This window comes from Xenopus tropicalis, chromosome 4 (assembly GCF_000004195.4).
Source record: "Xenopus tropicalis strain Nigerian chromosome 4, UCB_Xtro_10.0, whole genome shotgun sequence".
Lineage (NCBI taxonomy): Eukaryota > Metazoa > Chordata > Amphibia > Anura > Pipidae > Xenopus > Xenopus tropicalis.
The window spans coordinates 57,343,722-57,365,690 of record NC_030680.2 but is presented as its reverse complement, the minus strand read 5'-3'; the positions used below and the strand labels follow the sequence as shown (position 1 = coordinate 57,365,690).

The 21,969-nt window shown below is 39.0% G+C and overlaps 2 long non-coding RNA genes across 2 annotated transcripts; both read left to right on the top strand.

The window, feature by feature from the left end:
• The first annotated feature begins 5,653 nt into the window (after positions 1–5,653).
• Positions 5,654–7,298, top strand: LOC116410565. The gene is made up of 4 exons (XR_004222482.1): positions 5,654–6,024; positions 6,122–6,160; positions 6,560–6,629; positions 7,258–7,298. It is a non-coding gene; the product is annotated as an uncharacterized LOC116410565 (long non-coding RNA).
• Positions 7,299–7,918: 620 nt separating this feature from the next.
• LOC116410306 lies at positions 7,919–9,067 on the top strand. Its single transcript, XR_004222266.1, has 3 exons — positions 7,919–8,229; positions 8,635–8,697; positions 8,921–9,067. It is a non-coding gene; the product is annotated as an uncharacterized LOC116410306 (long non-coding RNA).
• Positions 9,068–21,969: the final 12,902 nt, after the last annotated feature.

Below are 21,969 nucleotides of genomic sequence, written 5' to 3'. Positions count from 1 at the left end.
AGTTAGTTCTGGGAGTATTTCTCCTATCTGGCCATGTTGCCTCAGGCCAGAATAAACCCTGATCCCTACTCACCCGGAGGACTCATATACTAGAGGTTATCAACCTGAAGGATCAGATATCTACCCAGAATACCTCCACAGGGGGCATTGATCTGAAAGGTGTATTTACCCTGCCCAGACTCTACCAAGAGGTGGGCTAAAACAGTGTACACTCTCTCTTCTTCCTCAGAGTGCACTATCAATTAACATCAACCTCTGCCTGTCAGTGAGTATTTGATAACCCTGCTTGCAACTGTGACTTGGACAATAAACTTGCATTATAGTTAAACAGCAAGAACCTTTCTGGTGTCAATATTTACTACACTGACACTGCACAGCTAAAGTGAGTTGTAGTTCTACTACACTCTCAGCTCCGTTCAGGTCTCTTCCACCTAAGCGAAGGCCTATCCTAAGAAAGGGAGTCGCATGTAACCCATGCTCTCATATAACTACTAGCCTGGTTTTAACTATTTCATAGCCAAACAAGTGTTACAGAACATTCAGATGTCTTAATGGTATTTGTGTGGTGTAGTTTAATTAGTCAAGATAATGTATGGGGCAGTACCCATTAGCCTTTGAGTAAGTGCCCTGGGCACCAAAGGTGTTAGGTTTATGTCCTAATAAAAAAAAGTGTACTTACTTGATTACTGCCTTGCTGTATATTGTTTGAGGCTCAACTAAATTAAATGAAGTTTGGGTTTATATTAGGAAACCCCACATGAGTTTGCTAATGTATGGTGAATTTCAGGCCTGAATACTGTGGCAGCAGTCATTATTTTTCCGAATGGGCTTTTGTACAAAAAGCTGTCAAACTTGTTTTTAACAAAACAAGGATCAGGGAAAAATAATGAACGTTTTGGGGGGCGGCTTAAGCATCTTAAGTATATTTTTGACAGCTCAAGCCTCAGGGTGCAGTGCAAAGGGCCCCCGATTAACAGCCCCCGTTGTAGAGGCTTGAATAACTTAAGAGTGCTCAGTATTCTGACAGAAGTAAGTCAAGATAGTTATCAACATTAAGCAGAATGCAAATGGAGGGCAGCTAATGGTGGCTGAGGTAGGAATTAACATAATAGGGCTGATTCACTAAGGTGCGTTAAAACTAGCGCTATTTATAGCATGCGGTAAAAATTTTATTGCGTCTTATTTTTCGCGTCTTAACGCACGATTCACTAAAAGGATATTTGCGTTAATTTAGACGTGATGCTGTTTGCGTTATACTGGAGGATGCATCACTCTAGGGCCAACACATACTTGCATAAAGCACACTGCAAAGTCCATATCGTTTTTCCAAAAGCTCATGAACTGTACTTTTCTATAATTACCGCCTGCCCCAAGTAGGTGTTAATTTTCGCATAGACCGTCTAAGTGTTTGTGAATCATGCGTTAGTATTATTTTGGCGCTAGAATTAACGCAATGCTGTAAAATTAACGCATTTGGATGCTCGCTATTTAACGCACTCGATATGCGACGTAACACATGTGAATACATGTGAATCGTATGTGCTGGGGACAGCTGTCCTGCTGATCTCATCTGCTGTAACCCAATAGTCCTTGTAAGGACTGCTTTTATTTTCTGATTACTGTTACTCTAGTCTTCTTTTCATTGTGTACTGCAGCTCCGTCTGTGTGTGTTGGAGACATGAGTGCTGGTCATAGTAGTGCACCAGCACCGACCACACCACACATTCACATAATTTTTTTTTACTTTGCTACTGTAATTTATAGAGCCCAGTGCTATTAGTCTAGCTGTGTTGGGGACTGGTGTGCTGCTCCTAGTAGTTCACCCCAGCACCAACCAGAGATCACTTTTTTTTATTATTATTTTTTTTTATATTTATCTAACTGTTCTTTAACGTGTCCAGTTTACTGTTATTCATAGTAGTGCACTAAACACGTTACACATAGGTGATTTTATTGCAATGCAATGTCACTACTGAGTGACGTTTTTCCACCAGCAATAATATATTCCGTATCCACTACTGCGGTGTTTTGTCTTTTCGTGTGAACCGGCTATAACCTTTACACGACTTGATTGGCATGTAGACGCCGGACATTTTAAAGCAGTTTATTACACAAGTTTAGAAATGTAGTGGGATTTCTGCCCTTTACAGCACAAAAGGCAACGCTGTGTCAACAACGTATTTTTCAGAGAAATTTTTGCCCTTGATCCCCCTCCGGCATGCCACTGTCCAGGTCGTGACACCCTTTAAACAACTTTAAAATCAGTTTTCTGGCCAGAAATGGCTTTTCTAGGTTTTAAAGTTCGCCTTCTCATTGAAGTCTATGGGGTTCGCAAAGTTCACAAAAGTTCCCACTTTTTGGCGGAAGTTCGCAAACGGGTTCGCAAACTTTTTTTGTTAGGTTCGCTACATCTCTAATAGCAGTATTGTTCTGAGGTGGAAGGGTTAACAGAATATATGTTCTGTCTATGTAGGGGCTGTGCAACTGGAGGCCAACGGGTCAGATGTGACCAAATGATTCTTATTGCCCCCAGTATGCTCAGGGGCTTCATAGACTTCACTATATGAAATGATAATTTTAACTGAATACGGCCCACCAACATGCTGTGTGACATATTATATATATATATATATTAGCCCACTACATTTAATAAGTTGGACAGCACTGGGCTACAATATGGCAATATACAGTAATACAGCTAACAAAGGTAGTGCCCCTTTGGCAATCATAGATCCACATGGGGAATTTGTTTTTATTCATATAGCAAAACTGACAAACAGCCACAAATGTATACTGTATATATATACAGTATAATATAGTCAATATAATTAGTGGGTAAAGATTTGTGGCAGTGTGTATAGGAGGTTCCCTGACATAAGTGTTATGGGAGTTCTATAAAATAAGTGACATATTATGTTACTGACACATCTCTCTGGATGCAGAAACACTTCCTGTTTCCCAAGATGCAATAGTTTATATTTACTGAGTAGTTAAATGACCAACAATGAAGTAGCCTGGCCATTGCCAGAATAATGAATGAGCTGCGCTGTTCCTACACCCACCAGCACCCTTACTAGTAGGAAACTGCCCCCCCATACATAACTTGTGTATAACATTTCACCAGCTGAGGCCAAACCCCTTCCTACCCCTGAGGGTGGGTATAACCCCCATCTCTGCCCACTATTCAGGCTAAGGAAGGGACACCCTACCTGCTAAGGAGCCCCGGTTACATCTGATTTAGCAGCATCAGGTAGATACCCCATGTTAGATGAATTAATGGATCATTCCAATAGAACAGTAAAGCAATGTTCTGTGTACACAATGATCTGTGTAGGTACTGCACATATAAGGGCAAACTAATGGCATATAAACCTCACTCATTAACAGGGTACATTTCCCCTTTAAGAGTGGCTCCTGCCTTACAATCTGTGACATCAGCGCTGTGACAGTTATTCAGTTGGTTGGCATTGTAGTGAGAGGTAAGTGATCTTCCCTTATGAGAGATTATTTGCCAAAAAAACTTTATTTTATTCCAAAAAGAGTGGAAATTTTGATAGTGCTGTGCCCCTGAGACTAGTGGGGGTTGGATTTTAGTTCATTTGGACAGAATTTGTCTAAAATGGGCTTTGGAGATGACCTTAATGCTGGCTCTGGCTGAAGGACACAACCAATATTGACAGTTGGGGGGGATAGCAGCAAAACACACTCCCCCATAAAGTATTATTATTAATATAATCATTTGGGTTGCCATGTGCTGTACTGGGCAGTATTTATTTTTTCTGTAAATGATGATTTTAGCACCTTGTACCCGCAAAAGACTGCCCTGCTTTGATGTATTAAGTGGTACTAAGGCAAAGCAATGGCAGTAGTCTAAAGGCTATTATATCCAGCAGAGTTGCACTATTTAGCCTTGGTAAATACACAGTGTTAGAATTTTCAATTATTATTCCATGAATATCCAATTTAGCACCTATGTTCATAAATCCAGGAGCAGAAATGATTTCCCCTTTATGCCTCTCTCCAACTGTCACTGTCACATTGATTACTATAGAAACACTGCGTGCTTTACTACTTCTATGTTTTGGAGTTGGGGTTAAATCCAAAGCTGTGGTTTGTAAACTGGGGGGGTAGTTTCCTTAGGGAACCCAAAGTGGTTGGCTGGGGGGCAGGGCAACCCTGAAGGCAGGGCATCAGTAATGATGGGGCCCCATAATACTAATTTAGCAGATTCCTTCCCCCAAACTGCTGCCACTCTTACAGCTTTGAAGCTACACCCCCCAAACTAGTATAACATAATTATGAGTTCACCCCCAATGAAACAGCAACATTTGTTGGATGACCCCAAAGTGGGAGGGGCCCACAACTGCCAATCAAATTTTACCCACTGACTTTTATGGGGAAATTGAAACTGCTAACAAAAACCTTTGTACGGAGCAAACCACCACTGTTATTAAAAAATCATTATTTATTTATTTATTTATTTATTCATTCAGTCTCTTTAAAAGCATGTTGTGCTCATAAAGAAAAAAAGACCATACGCTTGACGCGTTTCGTGGTATCACCCCACTTTTTCATAGCTGCTTTTGAGAAATCACTGGGTGATTATGTATTCAAGTTTAATGTGTTTTTTAAGTGGGCGGAGCCACCAACAGCCAATCAGATTTTACCTGTTGACTTTTAATGGGGAAATTCAAACTGCTGCCATTCTCACAGTATTAACCCCAGGGTCCCCAAACTTTTCACAGTTGGTGACTAGGAGACTGCTGTTTTAGTTTTTAAAAAGTGGGCGGAGCCACCAACAGTCAATCAGATTTCACCTATTGAATTTTATTGGTTTGATGCCAGGGTTCCCAAACTTGTACTCAAGTTTACTCATACTCAAGGTTAGAAAAAGTGGGCGGGCCACCAAAAGCCAATCACACTTCTTTCATTGTTTTCAGTGGGGAAATTTTAACTGCTGCCATTCTTTACATATTAATACTAAGGTCCCCAAACTTTGCAGTTCAAAAATAGGAAAAGTGGGTTGGGCCACTAACAGCCAATCAGATTTCATCCAATGAATTTTATTGGTTTAAATTTAAAATGCTGTCATTCTCACACTATTTATGCCAGGGTGCCCACTGTTTGTCACTGGGTGACTTTGACTCAAGGTTAGAAAAAGTGGGGCGGGGCCACCAACCACCAATCACAATTTACCTATTGACTTTTATTGGTTTAAATTTAAACTGCTGCCGATCTTTAACTATTAATCCTAGGGTCCCTAAACTTTGCAGAGTGTGTAACAGGGTAACTGCAGTTCCAGGTTAGAAAAAGGGGGTGCAGCCACCAACCTCCAATCAGATGTCACTAGTTGACTTTCAGTGGGGAAATTTAAATTGCTGCCATTCTTTAACTATTAATCCTAGGGTCCCTAAACTTTGCAGAGTTAGTCACTGAGTAACTGCAGTTCCAGGTTAGAAAAAGGGGATGGAGCCACTAACCTCCAATCAGATGTCACTCGTTGACTTTCAGTGGGGAAATTTAAATTGCTGCCATTCAGACACTAATAAAACCAGGGTCTCCAAACTTTGCACAGTGGTTTTTACTATATAACTGTCCAAGGTTAGAAAAAGTGGGTGGAGCCAACAACAGACATGACGTTTTTCAACCCAACATGAAGTTTGTTCTCAAACTTCCCTTTCTAGTTTACTAAATGCATTCTGTCTGAAGTTTATTTGCTCTTATATTATATTCTATGGTCTCTCTATCCAGATTGCTATACTGCTGAGCTACTGTACCTGCGGTTTGTGCGACCTGCGACTTTAATTGCTATTCCTGAGCGATTTTTTGGCTTCCCCTTTAGTTCGATCAATTCTATTCTGGTCTGAGCTTGGGGAAAGCCACTTTCTACTGAGGGTCTCCCTTGGGTGCCCCGGCCTTGTGCCGGTCCTCAAGTGTGAGGAACCCCTCACTATACGAACCAGAAGAGTTTAACATCTGGCACTTCTGGTTCCAACGGCACCTTCTGGCACACCTTTTTTAGAGGTAATGTTACTGATCTTTAACCATTTGTTATGTAGCAAGTCTGCCCAGAATACTATTTAATACTGATATAATGCCCCTTTGTATCACTTGCCTTTAGGTGGCTGTACTTTGAGGCAGCAGAATGCCAGAGGTAAAGGTAAGGGATCACTTTATTCTCTCATTTTAAGTAAAGGGAAAATGGAACTCTGCACTCATCTAAAGTGCTCTTTCTCTCTCATTCATTCTCCTTGAGTGCTTGGTCTCATTATACACGATTTGACACCTTGCATTTTTGGTGTATCCTAATACTGAATACAAATGGTAATTGGGCCCAAAAAAACTTACAACTTTTAAGTGCCACAGAAAAACCTTTTCTATGAGACTATTTTGTATTACTTCTTACTATATACCCTGTCCTCTTCCCTGGCAGCATATACTTAGCCTCTTCCCTGGCAGCATATACTTAGCCTCTTCCCTGGCAGCATATACTTAGCCTCTTCCCTAGCAGCATATAGATCCATTGAGAATTGAGTGCTTAACGTTCTTTTACCTACAGGTGCTTTTCGCAGTCCTGGAGGACTATATTCATCAACAGAGCTTCGATGAGGCCATTTTTGGCTACTATGGTAAGTATTGTGCTTAACATCAGTAACTTTACGTTTTGACCCCAGAAATATAAAGGTGTCATGCCCAAAATTCCCTTATAAACATTCAGAACTTTTCTTCTGCTAAACTTGAAGCCACATTTCATTATGCTTTCCTTTATCTGTGTAGAGCCAACCCACTTTTTAGTAAGCCCTGTCCAGTTTCAGGGCTGCTAATTCTCTGGCAAACAGTGAGATGACTTGGTGTATACAATAAGGGTCACGGTAGTGTAATTACCAAGGGACCATGGGATGGGGGTGAAGTCTTTTACTTTGGGGAGGGGGACCAGAACAATGCTATTACCGCTGATGGGACAGCTATATTAAAGGAGAGGGTATACACTATTTATCGATTACAGTCACTGGTAGTATCTAGCAAATCAAACCCCTCCAATAATATGGCGATTAATTCTCCTTTAACTGAATAGTACTCTGCAGTACATGACACCAGTATATGATAGAGCAGCCTATGGTTTCATTTAACCCAAAATTTATTGGGAAAAGTGGAAACATGGCCACTGTCCTTGGGAAAGGCCTCTGCGCTGGTTTCTTATATGTGACTGGTTCCCTCTGTTAGCTCAGTGTTTAATGGCAACGTGTTTCCCTGCAGAACATCAATACATTCAAAGATTTCCGGACATCGACGACTGGTAAGTAACATGAAAATGATCTTATCAATTATCTTTCCCAGATTAGATTGTAATCATTTAACCATTGAATAAACCCAATAGGGCTGTTCTGCCCCCAGTAAGGATTAATTATATCCTAGTTGGGATCAAGTACAGGTACTGTTTTATTATTACAGAGAAAAGCGAATCATTTAAACATGAAATAAACCCAATAGGTCTGTTCTGCCCCCAATAAGGGGTAATTATATCTTAGTTGGGATCAAGTACAGGTACTGTTTATTATTACAGAGAAAAGGGAATCATTTAACCATTAAATAAACCCAATAGGGCTGTTATGCCCCCAATAAGGGGCAATTATATCTTAGTTGGGAACAAGTACAAGGTACTGTTTTATTATTCCAGAGAAAAGGGAATCATTTAACCATTAAATAAACCCAATAGGGCTGTTCTGCCCCCAATAAGGGGTAATTATATCTTAGTTGGGATCAAGTACAAGGTACTGTTTTATTACTACAGAGAAAAAGGAAATCAGCTTAAAAATTCTGAATTATTTGATTAAAATGGAGTCTATGGGAGACGGGAATTCCGTATATCAGACCTTTCTGGATAACGGGTTGATAAGGGATCCCATACCTGTACTAATTTTTAAACTGTCTTGGATCATTCCAACCTGGTTACAAAGAATAGGCAGCACCTAAACAGACACAAATGACATTTCACTCTGCACCCTACAATGCATTGTGGCACATTTTGTCTTTGCCCCATATTGTATCTGTTAAAATGAATAAGTGCACGTACAGTATAAATACAGTGAAATAGTAGGTAGGAAGTGTCACTAATGATCTCTTGGGATTTTGCTTTTTAGGGATCATTTCATCAATCAATATTATGTTGATTATGATATTGGACATCTGAGGGACATGGCCCACTTCATTGTAATGGATGCCTATAGGGTAAGGAATCCAAAGTTTAGATAAACAGAGAAGGAAATTCAATTGCAAATATTTTGTGTGACTCTAAATGATGAAATGGGGAAAATGACATTAAAAACAGGGAATAACATGAGCAGATCCAGACCCTCACTGTACACAACTAAAGCTATTCCCATTATGCAGTTTAAAGGATAATGGGTTTCAATATACCCCTGTGCCAGTGTGTACAAAGTTAATATGTGTGAGCAGAAATTAATAATAAAGGAGAATGTGTGAGTTTTGGTTACTGTGTCCTGTAAACCAGGAGTAGCTGAAAAATGCAGAAGGCCAAGCCACCCACAAATTGCTTTATAGGTCTGATTTCAAGGGGAACAGCTATGGTATATAGATCCCTTTCTCAAATTGGTACCTTCCTTTATGTTACAGAAACAACTTGAGGAGCTGGAGATCACGCTTTATGGCATCCATAAAGTCCTGGCTTTATCGGAAGTAAGTATCATTAATATTATATTCGTTATTATTATTACTGAGGTTATTTATTGTATCAACTGTAACCCTATTATTATAATTTGTGAGTTTATTACTCACCATATCCCCAGCAACAGCCCTTTATAATATTATCAATGCTATTTCTTTTATGCCCTATAAGTACCAATACTGTGCCGCTGTTACAAATCAGCAGTAGTTTAATGCAGAGTCTTGTCTCTTACAGCAGGAGCATGACGTGGAGCATATTTTGGACCAATATGAAGAGACGCAGCAAGCCCGGCGAGTAAGTTTCCTGCCCACTTTTACTATTTCAGGAGATTTTTATGGGTGTTTTGTTGCTGAATTCTGAAGGACACAGTTAATGCTAGTCAGGCTATAGGGAATACTGGGCAATTTTGTGTGTGTTTTAAAAGAAACATAGTGTAGATTTGTGCAGGTAACAGAAACATTGTAGATACAAATAGTGCTGTAAACAATAGCAACCAACTGCTAATTCCAAATTTTGGATGAATATTAAATCCTATGTTGTGCTGCTATGGGTTCTGTTATCTGGATACCAAAAGCTCATAAATAATGAAATATTAAGATAGTACCTTTATATTATCAAGAACTGTCTTCTATCTCTCTCTCCTATTCTTTAATTTGCAATGTAATGCAGTAACTACTAACACCATTGTTAAATGCATATATAAAAGTATCTTCTTTCTCACCCCCTTGCTCACAGGTTGTGGGATCTAGACTTGAAGGCTTGCATAATAAGATCGTGGCCAGGCAGAAAGAGATGGAGGAAGCTGCTAAGTAAGTATTATACATGTGATACATTTCCTATTCAATTTCTGACACATAGGAATACAATGAAAAGAGTGTCAGTTGTCACTTCAGCATTTTGCTAAACACCTACATTGCAATAAATTTGTGGCCCATAGCCTTGTAACCATAGTCTTTCAGATTCATTAGAGATGGAGCAAGTAGCCAAAGAAGCACAACTTGTGTTTGTACCTTGCCCATACTAGATTCAACTGCAGTTAGCAATCCCTAGTATCAGCCCCTGTGGTCTCTGACTCTCAGAAGACCAGTCCCTAGCCATACAGGTACAATGAGCTTTCCTCTTTTTAAAGTGATCCAAGAGAGTCCCTGCATGTTCTGAGCATTAGACAGTTCCAGAGCCACTGGCTCAATCACAAGGTTCCAGTGTTTCTAGGCCACAGCCAGGGTTGCCCATCCCTACAGCAGAACTTGTAACCTACAGCAAACTAAGCTCTGTTACCCACATTTGGCACAGGGCACAGTATTGTTGCAGGTATACTAGTAATGTTATAGTAAATGGCTAATGTTATATTATGCTGTCTGTATTAGTGTTTCTGGTCTAAAAACTTTTGAAACAGAATACAACATTGGCTCATATTTTAATTTATTTTTGCTCAGGATCAACTCGGAAGAACAACGAGAGGAACCCCCTGTGGTGGTGGTGGTGCCCAGGCTGAGCACCAGGAGGAGGCTTACAAAAGCCATAAAGAAGAAATTTCAGAGGATTCGGGTAATCTATTTAATGTCATTTTCTTATGTCATTTTCTTTATCATACCACATAAGCCACTTAGGATTTCATAGTTATAACTAAAGATTAAATGACAAATGTGCAGCCACAACCCCTTATACAGTACCTTGCCATTGGCCATATAATGTCATATTCCCATAAACCATCTTTTTTTTTTTTTTGTAACATATTTTTATTTTTTCAATAACAAAAGCAAGGACAGAGAAATACAAAGTTATATGATACGAAGGCACATTAGTTATCATGAGACAATGAACTAATAGAGCTATTGTTCCAGTTATAAGTCTTAATTGTTTTGTCTGCTTTTTCTGTAAAAGGATAACCAACAATAAGGTAGATTCAAAGGAAAGGGTAGAAAAGAAAAAATTTATAGCTAAGGGTACAGATAACTGATGGATGCATGGTATAAGCCTGGATTGGCTGTTAGGTTGTTGGTTGTTGCCCATAATCCATCTTTCATATCTCAGTCATATCATATTACGTTTTCAGCCATAATAATTAACAAAATCATACAGAGGGGTAAGTTTTATTGTCATTATCCCTTCTAATACAAACTAGGCTGGGCATTTTCACAGTGACATTCCAGATGGCTGATATTCTGTAGGCCCAGAATAAGTCTTTGATATCTAAAACAACAAATTACATATCTGTCATTTATTCTCTTTTTAAACATTTACCAGTTTCTTCTTTTATTTTCAGCGTTCCACCAGACGAGTCCTTCTGGATTTTATCTCCCTTTTCCGAGACCCTCCACCTCCCTGACCCTCCTGTTTTTTTTATCTCTTCTGTGTCTGTGTGCATTTGTGTGTATGTATGTATGTGTGTGTGTGTGTATGTATATGTGTGTGTGTATGTATGTGTGTGTGTGTGTATGTGTGTGTGTGTATGTGTGTGTGTGTATGTATATGTGTGTGTGTATGTGTGTGTGTTTTTGTATGTATGTGTGTGGGTGCATTTGTGTGCCTGGTGTGTGCATGATGTGTAGGTCTGAGTGTATTGGTGCATTTGTGTGCCTGGTGTGTGCATGATGTGTAGGTCTGAGTGTATGGGTGCATTTGTGTGCCTGGTGTGTGCATGATGTGTAGGTCTGAGTGTATGGGTGCATTTGTGTGCCTGGTGTGTGCATGATGTGTAGGTCTGAGTGTATGGGTGCATTTGTGTGCCTGGTGTGTGCATGATGTGTAGGTCTGAGTGTATGGGTGCATTTGTGTGCCTGGTGTGTGCATGATGTGTGCATAGCCATGATCCAGGGTATAATACCGATTGCTATTTGGAGTCAGAAAGGAATTTTTCCCTTCAGTGCAGATTGGCCGAGCGCTAAGGGTTTTTGCCTTTCTCTGGATCATCGCCTGTTTAGGTCTCTGTGCATCCCATGAACCCAGCTGCTGGTCCCAGCATCATTTTGGCTCCTCCCATCGTGCAGGCCTAGCCAGAAGGTATCGGTTCACCCCTAGGGTGGGGCTAGAGCCATTTTTGCACACTAAAGGGCAGGGAGAGGGATAAGGTAGGTTTCTCATGGGCACAATACCCAATCCCTGACCTTTAGCTGAGCCATGTTTGGGAGCCACAGCTGGCATTAGGTAATGCCCAATATTTTATTATTTATGGCTATGATATTAATAAATCCTGTGATTCTAGCAGATTTAGCCATAACCATGTCTCTGTGTTGTTATTGAATACATATGGTGCTGGTACATATTGAGGGGATAAGGGGGGGTTCTAGAGCAACAGTTGTTTTGGCCGCCGGGGTCAGTGACCTCCATTTAAAAGCTGGAAAGAAGCAGGCAAATAATTCAAATACGGGTATGTGATCCCTTATCCAGAAACCCATTATCCAGAAAGCTCCGAATTACGGAAAGTCTGTCTCCCATAGACGCCATATTAATCAAATAATTCAGAATTTTAAAACTGATTTTCCTTTTCTCTGTAGAAATAATACAGTACCTAGTAATTGATCCCAACTAAGATATAAATAATCCTTATTGGATGCAAAACAAGCCTACTGGGTTTAATTAATGTTTTGTTGATTTTTTAGCCTTTAGGTATAGAGATCCAAATTACGGAAAGACCCCTTATCCAGAATACCCTTGGTCCCGAGCATTCTGGATAACGGGTCCAATACCTGTGCTGTCAAAAAAGAAATAATGAAAACCAATAGCACAGTTTCAAGGAATGGGGAATTCTGTAACATACAAAAAGTTATTTTATTAATGTACTGTAGTGAGAAGTATTCCCCCATTGTAAAATATAGGGATATTTTAAGTCACAGAGGAGTTCTATGACCAAAAGCACAAGGGCAAATTCCTTTTAAATAGGTCATGGAGCTCTGAGGGGGTACATTATTTATCACATGACTCACTGAAACACAAGTTTCAGTAAGTCATGTGACAGAAATGACATCACCAAGCACTGAATATAACCAATCGCATCACTAATCTCCATTTCTAAGGATATCATTTACAAGATATTCATGGCTCTTATGTAGTACAGGTATAGGATCCCTTATCTGGAAACCCGTTATCCAGAAAGCTCCAAATTACGGAAAGCCTGTCTCCCGTAGACTCCATTTTAATCAAATAATTCAGAATTTTAAAACTGATTTCCTTTTTCTCTGTAGAAATAAAGCAGTACCTTGTGATTAATCCCAACTAAGATATCATTACCCCTTATTGGGGGCAGAACAATCCTATTGGGTTTATTTAAGGTTTTATTGATTTTTTAGTAGACTTAAAGGACATGTCAACCCCTCAGATGAAAATTTAATATAGTAAAGGGCAGAACAGTACCTTCATATAGCTGTATCCCTAAGTGCTGAATTATTAAGCAGTCTTCTGTTTCATTGCTCTCACTCCCAGGATACCTGCTGCCTACAGACAGTCCCCCAGTCCCCCTCCCCTTGGAAAGCTCTGGCATTCTGGCGTATGCGCAAGCGCTGTTTCATTTTTTGTTATTACACGCATGCGCAGTGACTACTGCCCCTTCCCTGACGCGGGTCGAACACACAATGTCGGGCGCATCATCCCTGACCCTGGAAGCCGTGCCCACTCCCCCCTTGCAGCCAATCCGAAACGCGTGAAATTTGAAATGAATGTCTCTTCATTTGAAGAACCAGCATTTGAACCAGCGCATATTGTACTTTGAAAAAGCAGATGTAAGTAGTATTGTTATAGGATGGTTGTGATTTGATAAGCTGTGTCTGATCTGTGTCAGATTTTTTTCCTTATTATTGTTTAATTCATATTTGAATCAGTACCGTAGATAACATCTTTTAGAGAAGTTTTTCGGGGCTTAACAGATCCATGCATGCACCCTAGGGTGCAGTGTGTTTATTAAAAGTTTACCACTTATTGAAAAATCCAGACTATTGAAAAATAACTGAAAGAATAGGTGGATGCAGGCTACACCAAAGGGAAGGTTTTGAAAAGGGCTATGGCAGTAAGCGCCTGGGAATGAGAATCAACCTTATACCACAATTCTTACAAATCTAGGATGTTTTGGGGGGAATCATTTTGTCTTAAAAAAGTGAATGCAATGAGCATCAAATCAGAGCCATTTATTTTTTGTTTGTTTGTTTTGTTTACTTTACTAAAAAAAACTTTTGTTGGCAGTAAAAATAAAAAATTTACGAACAGCATAAAACTATATTTTTGTTTGCTGTTAGATATATGAATTTGATTAGTATGTACTGTATATACTCTTTTGAGGTCTGGATCCACAAAAAAGTATCTCAGTAATCAAAACCTACAACATGAAAGCATAACAATGCAATTTCATGTTTGATTAACAGTTTTAATTTTAACAGTGTGTTAACCTGGTTCCTTAAACCAATTACCTTTGGATTTAATTTAAGTAATAACAAAAAAAACAGAAATATATTTATGGCAAAAAATGCTATATATATATATATATATATATATATATATATATATATATATATATATATATATATATAATGTATATATATATATATATGGTTATTCTCTCTCTCTCTAAATATATATATGCCGTCTTACTGTATTTTTTATTAGCCTATTAGCCTGTTTCAGTGATACAGCTGTGATTATTGCTCTGATTATGTAGAGTACTCTTCTCTAGATGCATACTAGCAGCAGTATTGCCAATGTACATGCCCGTCTGACCCTATTGTTATACTAGCCCACTGTATTTGCCTGCTTTAGTGATACAGCTGTGAGTATTGCTCTGATTATGTAGAACACTCTTCTCTAGATGCATACTAGCTGCAGTACTGTCAATGTACATGCCCGTCTGATGCTATTGTTTTACTAGCCTACTGTATTAGCTGGTTTTAGTGATACAGCTGAGATTATTGCTCTGATTATGTAGAATATTCTTCTCTAGATGCATATTAGCAGCAATATTGCCAATGTGTATGCTGTCTGACCGTATAATTTTACTAGCCCACTGTATTTGCCTGTTTTAGTGATACAGCTGTTAGTATTACCCTGATTATGTAGAATACTTTTCTCTAGATGCATACTAGCAGCAGTACTGCCAATGTACATGCCCGTCTGACCTTATTGGTTTACTAGCCCACTGTATTTGCCTGTTTTAGTGATACAGCTGTGAGTATTACTCTGATTATGTAGAACACCCTTCTATTGATGCATACTAGCAGCAGTACTGCCAATGTACATGCCCGTCTGACCCTATTGTTTTACTAGCCCACTGTATTTGCCTGTTTTAGTGATACAGCTGTGATTATTGCTCTGATTTTGTAGAATACTCTTCTCTAGATGCATACTAGCAGCAGTACTGCCAATGTATATGCTGTCTGACCATATTATTTTAATAGCCCACTGTATTAGCTGGTTTTAGTGATACAGCTGTGGGTATTGCTCTGATTATGTAGAATACTCTTTTCTAGATGCATGCTAGCTGCAGTACTGCCAATGTACATGCCCGTCTGACCCTATTGTTTTACTAGCCCACTGTATTTGCCTGTTTTAGTGATACAGCTGTGATTATTGCTCTGATTATGTAGAATACTCTTCTCTAGATGCATACTAGCTGTAGTACTGCCAATGTACATGCCCGTCTGACCGTATTGTTTTACTAGCCCACTCTATTAGCTTGTTTCACTGATACAGCTGTGATTATTGCTCTGATTGTGCTCATTGTTTAAATATAAAATACTCTTAATTAAAACTAAATATTTTCCCTATGTCCTTTTTACAGCATGCCAAATTGGCTGTCCACATAAGACAGGACAAAAAAAAGGCACATCCAACAATATAAACCTAATAAAAAACTGGCTTAGTCAGACTGGCCAATATGGACAACAAGTTGACTCATTTGCAGAAACAATTTTTAACGGACTTAAACTGCAAGTTACAGAATGGGTTCACAGCATTTCTGTCAAGACTGCTTTACTATGAAAGGAGATAGACGAATCCTTAGACCAAACGCTATCCCCACATTGTTTATAAGTCGTCAAGTGACTGCTCTGCTTTTTTGCCCTATCCATCCTACTCCCCCCGTCACTCTCTCTATGTAGCTCCTGCCTGTCTCTGGTTCTCACTCATCCATGTCACTGGTCCTTCTCTCTCTTCGTCCTGCTCCTGCATGTCTCTGGTTCTTCACATTCTCCATGCTGATCCTTCCTGTCTCTGGTTTTTTGCCCTCTCCGTCCCACTCATTTATGTTTCTGGTTCTTTGTCCTCTCTGTCATACTTTTTCCTGTCTCTAGTTCTTTGCCCTCTCCATCCCTCTCTTGACTGTCCCAGACTCTTTGCTCTCTATGTCCCAATTCTGTCTATTCTGTTCCTGAACTTTAATCCCCCTTTTTCTGTACCTGTCAGCACAATAACCACAATAACATTGAATTCCCTTACAACTATAGATGCTAGATGGGAAGGGGCGCATACTATAATGTCTTGCTTTTATGGGTTAGGGATATTTTTATCCTAAATGGGAGCCTACAATAAATGTTTTTGTTTTTACATGAATAGTAGTATTTCTGTCTGCAATAGTAGAGTATGATTCAACTGGAAAGACCTTTCCTTATCTACAGGTGTGTTTGGTTTAGTGATAGATTTTGGAAACACCCTACCTGGCCTATCCAATACAAATTATGCATTATGAGCACTTTTGTTCACACTTGATACATTTGAAGCACTTGGTTGATGTTTGACAGTCTTGGTGATTATGATACAGTATCATAATCACTGTAAATTATAAAACTTATTTTTCTCTTTATGTTACTCACCCACTTGGAGCAGGAACATCTTCCTCTTGCATTTTTAACACAGAACTTATATATGGGCTATATATGTATAACTGTATTGGCCTCTGCTCAATCTGTAAATGTGTTGTTTAAAGCGCTATATAAATATGCATACATATATTTATTTTCAAAGGTAGATATACAAATAAATACCAAATCTGTTTTGTTATTGGTATAGCTGTTTTACATTTTACAGCAATCCCCACTAACTCACAATGCTGAAAACCTTTAAAATGCTAAATAAGAATAATAATTGCTTCACTTTGAATCTCCATATATCCACTCATCTGTAAGTTGGTATTTGTGTATATTCTACACAGATGGACTGAGCGTCACCGAGTAAAACTATATGGAAGAGCAAAAAGTACATTTTCATGCAAGTTTAATGAAAGTGGTTTTAGCTGCAAGTAACTGTGGGGAAAAGCACCAGTTTTCCATTGTGCTCGCAGTTGTAAATGAGTCCTTATTTGTGACAAATTATGGGAAAATTAATATCATGTTACATGGCTGTTAATTGAAGATTTATGATTGCAAGGTGCAGCAACCAAAAAAAATCTACAAAAGAGCTTGTACCTATCTCCATAAGTTTAATATTGTATCAGTGCTGATTTACAAGTGAGCCCCTGCAGAAGCTGAATGGCAGGTAAATTGAGTAAACTGGCACACCCACATTGATCACTGGGGATGAGGGTAAAAGCTGGTTAAATAATGGTCTTCTTGTCTTTTAAACAAATGACTTCCCATTAGTCTTATTTTTAGTGTTCCACTTCCCTGTGCATGCTCTGCATGTTTAAACATGATTACTTTCTCAGAGGGAAGACTTACAGACAAATATCATATTAGTGAATCTGCTTTGGAAACAAAAGCTATAGTTAGTTTAGTAAAGTATTTTCAAAGTGGAGGTTAAGAAAAGTCAAGATGTTTAGAATGAAGAGTATGTACTGCAAAACAAAAAAAACTTTTTCCTACATATTGTAGAACAGCCTGGGGGCTAGCAGACAGACATAAACATGAAGAAGGGGGAAAGGAGTAAAACAATACATAATAGCAATTCAGGATGAGCTACCCCAAGAGTTTTATACTTACTATACTTCCTTTTATAAAATGAGGTCAAAGAAAGGGGTCAGTTTTTTATGCCGATATACAATCAAGTTCAAATGAAAACAACTCACTTTTCAATGCCATAGGGAAACACAGAGGTAATTTATATATAGTATCCAATCTCAAGCCTTCTGTTGCTGAATTCTGATGTAATAATATAAGATGTTTTTTGTTAACAAATGCTGTTAGGCTAGGCTAGGCTGTTACAGTGTTCTAGAACATTTCATAAACTAGAAATAACTTATTTACTGTACTTATTAAATTGTGTCCTCCTAAACTATAAGAACACAGCACAACAAGCTGTTTGATATCCACTACCATTAGTTCTATGGGAAAGTGACCCATGCCATTCTATGTAAAATAAGGCAGGAAGCATGGATCATGATAAAAATAATAAATTACAGCATGCTTAAAATGATTTCTACATCGATTTGCTGTATTCTTATTCAGGAAGAGTCATTTTCAAATATTTACCTACTTTTAACATTTGTTTATGGACAGTTTACAGTAAGTTTGCCTACCCTGCTGAGTCCTGGATGGCAATTCAGGCAAAAACAACCTGTCTAAACATCCCTGTAGGCACTTTATGGGCAAACTATTCAGTGACCTAGCAGATACTTTAACTTCTCACTTACTTTAATGAAATATTCTTGTGTTTCCAGGTGACAGAAATCATATAGATCAATACTTTTTCTGTTATCCATCTTGACATCTGTCCTGTAACACCTATAACTGTGCTCTAAAACATTTATTTTTTCCTGTTATTTTTATGTCTCAATTTGCCACGAATCTATACATAAACAAAACCATATTTAAACTCTTCTCTGATTCATTTAATATCTCATAATAAAATGCTTTCGGCACACCAATTAGTATATTTATTAGCGATGTAATATACATACTTTTCCAGTGTTATTTGTGTATCTATAACTTTAATGTCAAAAAGTTAATTTGACTGTAAACACTTTTCTTCAGTTATATGTATTAATCTTTCTGCCTGTGAGTGTATAATAATTAAATTCTAAATAGGCTAAATTAAATGACTCTGTGCTACTGTTTGGCAAAAAAATATTAGAAGCGGTAAATAAAAGTAATTTTGCTATAATTTTAACCTCCAGCCTTATGTGGAGTCAAGTAAGTTTTAGAAATCACATCATGTTTTAACATGCTTTTAATCAACATTGATTGCCAGTGTTATAATTCTAGTATATATGAGGCACAGAAAAGTGGCACATGGATATATTTGGGGAGACAGAGCAATATCTGTACTGGGAAGGGATTGAATTTTTTTTTTATAGAGATGCATGGGTTGTGATATGTTGCAGGGAAAAGCATGTGGAGACCAGTAAAATGATACTGCTTAAAGGTTTCCGATAAGTCTATAAGGTTGTTATTCATCCAGGTCATGATAAACAGTATCTAGTAGAATTAAGTCTAAAACAAATGGACTTTTCTTGAAAACATTTTACCACTCATCGAAGTGGCTTCTTCAGTTCAAAAGAGTGCTACTGATTTTGGGGAGAATACCTAAAATTGGTATGGGAACATGAGAGTACAGTCAGAAAACTTGCAGATTACAGAAACCATCTCTTTTTAAACCTACAATACTGATATCAAGGAATCACACCATGCAGCCTACGTCTGATTCTTCGGTAAAAGGTCACAGGGCCAAGCTGATCCTTCAGAAAGCTCAGAAACAACTGTTTTGCATGGGTAAGGAAGACCAACTTCTCAATTGAGGTCCTGAATCATAAACTTGAATTTGTCAAACAGGGACTGGCACCACAACTACCAGCTACTACTTTGCAAAGAGTGGTTGAATTCACAGTGCGGGTGCAGCTAGCACAACATGCCAAGGGCAAGGAGAGGCAAATAAACACGTTTAGCAGTTTATTGGCATGTACCAACAACATTCAGCAAACAGACAAATCAACAGGGAGGAAGGGAGATGAGAAAAATACATACCAGAACATCAAGGATCTGTGGGTAAAGAATTTGTCAGACAGGGGTCTCACGAAACCAGAGCAGGAAGTCTTAGTCAAAGGTCTAAACTTTGCAGTGGCCCCACGGTATGCCCCAGTGGTAGACTAGACTTCCTCACAGTCACAGAATCTTCCATCCACTACAATAAGACACCAGCAGATGAAGATGAATAAATCCAGTTGAAAGTATGAGCAGCCCCAGGTAATGCTAAAGTGCCCTTTCCAGCCTAAGTTTGCAGGAGGGCTCTGACATCAGTTGAAAGTATGAGCAGCCCCAGGTAATGCTAAAGCGCCCTTTCCAACCTAAGTTTGCAGGAGGGCTCTGACATCAGTTGAAAGTATGAGCAGCCCCAGGTAATGCTAAAGCGCCCTTTCCAACCTAAGTTTGCAGCAGGGCTCTGACATCACTGTCCATGGACACAAGAGTCCCTATACTGCCAGCAGATAAAAGAAGATGTACAGTGTAGCTGAATACATGAGACTACTCGTCGATTCTGATATATATATCTAAAGAACTTAAGAGGGATCCAATGAGCAGCTACAAGAAAAGGGCTATACACTGCTCGCATCAGCTTGAAAAGGACAAGGTCATTAGTCTGACTTTGTATTATTGTCTTTACCCAGGTGAAGCCATTCCATGCCTATATCGACTCCAAAAAATACACAAAGAAGGAGCCCCTCTGAGGGCAGAACAAGTTTGTTCCTTACTGGACCTATGTCTTAATACCACTTACTACAAGTAGGGATGTAGCGAACCTCAAAAAAAAAGTTCGCGAACCTGTTCGCGAACTTCCGCCGAAAATTGCGAATATTCGCGAACTTTGCGAACCCCATAGACTTCAATGGGAAGGCGAACTTTAAAACCTAGAAAACCCATTTCTGCCCAGAAAAGTGATTTTAAAGTTGTTTAAAGGGTGCCACGACCTGGACAGTGGCATGCAGGAGGGGGATCAAGGGCAAAAACCTCTAAAAAAAATTGACACATGCCGTTTTTCGAAATGATCGGTAATTTTGCGACTTTTTCGTATTTTCCGGCACTTTCGTAAAGTTATCGTAAGTTTTGCGACTTTTTCGGAGCTTTCGTACCGTTATCGTAAGTTTTGTGACTTTTTCGGATCTTTCGTAACGTTATCGTAAGTTTTGCGACTTTTTCGGAGCATTCGTACCGTTATCGTAAGTTTTGCGACTTTTTCGGAGCATTCGTACCGTTATCGTAAGTTTTGCGACTTTTTCGGAGCATTCGTACCGCTATCGTAAGTTTTGCGACTTTTTCGGATCTTTCGTAACGTTATCGTAAGTTTTGCGACTTTTTCGGAGCATTCGTACCGTTATCGTAAGTTTTGCGACTTTTTCGGAGCATTCGTACCGTTATCGTAAGTTTTGCGATTTTTTCGGTGCCGGCGAACCCAAATTGCGAACATCACGAAAAGTTTGCGAATTTGCGGACTTGCGAACACCCGATGTTCGCGCGAATTAGTTCGCCGGCGAACAGTTCACTACATCTCTAACTACAAGCACAGGGAAGTGTTTTATAGACAAAATCATGGCAGGGCCATGGGTTCAACTGTGTCTCCAATGGTGGTGAACCTTTACTTGGAAGAAGTGGAAAAGAAAGCCCTGGACACCTTCAAAGGGATAACACCAAGTTATTGGTTCAGATATGTGGATGACACCTGGGTCAAAATTAAAGCATGTAAGGTTCTTTCACTGAACACATAAACTCAGTGGACAAAAACATCAAGTTCACAAGGGAAGATGTTAAAGACAGCAAACTGGCATTTTTGGGCTGTGCAACAGTGATCACAGAGAACCTGGAGACTGATGGGTTAAGGGAACCCACTCTGATCAGTATTTGCTGTTTGATTGCCACCATCCTCTGGAACATAAACTGGGGGTTATAAGAATGATATATCATCGAACTGAAACTGTGGCAAACAATGCAGAGGCTAAAGAGAAGGAATACAAACACATGAAAGGATCTCTGAAAAAGTCAGGGAAAAAGAACAGACGAACACAAAGAGGAAAGGAAAATAGCAGGCAAAGTAACATAGTTATCCCATATGTTGCTGGAACATCAGAAAAACTAAGGACTAGGAGAATCTTCAAGAAACATCGCATTCCTATGTTTTTCAATCCCAGATTTAAAACTTTTCTACCCAAATTAAGGTTCCCTTTGATTCTCTTGGTTTCCAAATCTTGGCACAAAACAATGTGCCGTTCTCTCCTTGGGCACTAAAAGGCTGAAACTTGTAGAATGACCTCTATTTTAGTGAATAGGTAGGACTCCCTATTGTGTCAGAAAATCAGTAAATTGACTGCATTCTCACATAACAAATGGAGATCATAAGTCTATGTTCAATAGTATATAACAGGGAAAATAACAACCCTC